We start from the raw sequence: 3,382 nt of genomic DNA on the forward strand, positions 1-3,382 counted from the left end.
TGATAACTTTTTCCATGTCCTTATACTTGTTGTGGGATGGTTATTTAACCACCTATTAGCTTGATCTTTTACAGCAAATGGAAATAGTAACAGCCTGTATATGTCCTGATCTACCTCCTTGTCATGCACTGTATCAGTAATTTGCAAGAACTGCGCCAGAAACTCAGTAGGTTCTTCCTGTGGAAGACCGAAATACTGGCAATTTTGCTGCACCATGACAATGAGTTGAGGATTTAGCTCAAAACTGCTTGCTTTGATGGGAGGTATACAGATGCTACTCCCATATACAGTAGTAGTGGGGTTAGCATATGACCCCAGAGTCCTTCTGGACTGTTCATTTCCACTTATGTCCATGATGGAGAAAGGGAGATGATGCGGATTGCAAATAATTTTTTTTTTGAAAACCGAAATTAAAATAAAATAAAATAAAATAAAATAAATAAAAAATTGACTATAATTTCGAAAATTTGAAGAAAAAGAAATAAAAGAAAATTGAAAACTAAATTAATTAATTAAAAAGATTTGAAAAAGATGTGGGTGAGGATTTTCGAAAAAAATGAAGAGAGAGAAATTTGTTAGGAAGTTTTGAAAAAGATATGTCTTAAAATTAAAAATACTGTAAGAAAAAAAAAGAAAAGATATGAAAAATATTTGATTTAAAGATTTGAGATTAGAAAAGATAAGATAAGCTAGGTAAGAGAAGATAAGGAATTTAAATTAAAAAGTTTTGAAATTTGAAATTTGAAATTTGAAAATTGAATTTTGAATTTTTGAAAAAGTCAACAATATAAGATAAGAATTTGAAAAAGATTTAAATTTTGGAAAGATTTGAAAATTGAAATTTGAAAATTAAATTTTGAATTTTAAATTTTGAAATTTGAATTTTAAAATTTGAATTTTGAAATTTGAATTTTGAATTTTGGAAGTTGAAATTTGAAATTTGAAATAAGATAAGATAAGATTTTGAAAAAGATATGATTTTTTTAAAAAAGATTTGAATTTTGAAATTTTAAAACTAAGATAAGATAAAATAAAAAATTTTAAAATAAAATCTGAATTTTTAAAAGAAAAATTTGAAAAATCAATTAAAATAAAGGAAAAAGATATTTTTGAATTCAATGAGGAAAGAGAAAAACAATAAAAGGACACAAAACTTAAAATTTTTAGATCTAATACTCCTTATTTTCGAAAATTTGGAGGAAAAACACCAAGGAGCACCAAACATAAAAATTTTAAGATAAAAATGCAAGAAAGACTCAAGAACACCTTGAAGATTCACAAGAACATGAAGAACAAAAATTCAAAGACCCAAAGGACTCAAGAACATAAAAAAGAACACCAAACTTAAAATTTTTAGAAAACCAAAAATAAATTTTCAAAAATTAAATAAAAACTAACAAGGAAACACCAAACTTAAAACTTGACACAAGATTTAATCAAAGAAAAATTATTTTTGAAAAGATTTTAGAAAGAAAATAGCCAATTACCAAGAACATAAGCACAATACTCTAGCCAATTGAGCTATAAATTTAACATGTTTTAATAAGGTATTTAATAAATAAAATTTTTTTTGAAAACTAAAAATTTGAAAAAGTACAAGAAAAACAAGAAAAGACACAACTTGAGGATCAAGGATGAACAAAGAACATGCAATTCGAAAATTGAAAGACAAAGAAAAGCATGCAATTGACACCAAACTTAGAACATGACACTAAACTCACAGAAAAACTAAAAATGAATAAAGAAAAATAAAATTTTTGAAAAATTTTTGAAAAGAAAATAAAAGACTCTGACCCAAAAGACAAAATTTTCCTAATCTAAGCAACAAGATTCACCGTCAGTTGTTTAAACTCAAACAATCCCCGGCAACGGTGCCAAAAACTTCGTGCACGAATTGTAAATCACACTTTTCACAACTCGTACCACTAACCAGCAAGTGCACTGGGTCGTCAAAGTAATACCTTACGTGAGTAAGGGTCGAATCCCACGGAGATTGTTGGCTTGAAGCAATCTATGGTTATCTTGTAATTCTTAGTCAGGATATCAATTATAATTATCAGTTTGGATTGCGAAAAATAAAAGAGCATGAATTAAATACTTGTTATGCAGTAATGGAGAATATGTTGGAGTTTTGGAGATGCTTTGTCTTCAGAATCTCTGCTTTCCCCCTGTCTTCTTCTTCACGCACGCAAGGTTCCTCCTATGGCAAGCTGTGTGTTGGTGGATCACCGTTGTCAATGGCTACCATCCATCCTCTCAGTGAAAATGGTCCAGGTGCTCTGTCACCGCACTGGAATAGGATCCATTGATCCTTTTGCGTCTGTCACTATCCCCAACCCTTGTGAGTTTGAAGCTCATCATAGTCATTCAATTCCTGAATCCTACTCGGAATACCACAGACAAGGTTTAGACTTTCCGGATTCTCAAGAATGCTGCCAATGGATTCTAGCTTATACCACGAAGATTCTGATTAAGGAATCCAAGAGATACTCATTCATTCGAAGGTAGAACCCAGGTGGTTGTCAGTCATGCATTCATAGGTTGAGAATGATGATGAATGTCACGGATCATCACATCCATCATATTGAAGTGCGAATGAACATCTTAGATAGAAACAAGCGTGTTTGAATAGAAAACAGAAATAATTGCATTAATTCATCGAGACACAGCAGAGCTCCTCACCCCCAACAATGGAGTTTAGAGACTCATGCCGTCAAAGAGTACAAAGTTCAGATCTAAAATGTCATGAGGTACAGAATAGATCTCTAAAAGTTGTTTAAATACTAAACTAGTAACCTAGGTTTACAGAAAATGAGTAAACTATGATAGATAATGCAGAAATCCACTTCCGGGGCCCACTTGGTGTGTGCTGGGGCTGAGATGTAAGCTTTACACATGCCTAGGCTGTTTCTGGAGTTAAACGCCAGGTTGTAACCTGTTTTGGGTGTTTAACTCCAACTTGTAACCTGTTTCTGGCGTTTAACGCCAGAATAGGGCAGAGAACTGGCGTTGAACGGCAGTTTGCGTCGTCTAAACTCGGGCAAAGTATGGCCTATTATATATTGCTGGAAAGCCCTGGATGTCTACTTTCCAACGCAATTAAGAGCGTGCCATTTGGACTCTTGTAGCTCCAGAAAATCCACTTTGAGTACAGGGAGGTTATAATCCAACAACATCTGCAGTCCTTTTTCAGCCTCTGAATCAGATTTTTGCTCAGGTCCCTCAATTTCAGCCAAAAAATACCTGAAATCACAGAAAAACACATAAACTCATAGTAAAGTCTAGAAATGTGATTTTTATTTAAAAACTAATAAAAATATACTAAAAACTAATCAAATCATACTAAAAACTATGTAAAAACAATGCCAAAAAGCGTATAAAT

This window comes from Arachis ipaensis, chromosome B3 (genome assembly GCF_059453495.1).
Source record: "Arachis ipaensis isolate K30076 ecotype BB chromosome B3, ASM5945349v1, whole genome shotgun sequence".
Classification (NCBI taxonomy): Eukaryota; Viridiplantae; Streptophyta; class Magnoliopsida; order Fabales; family Fabaceae; genus Arachis; species Arachis ipaensis.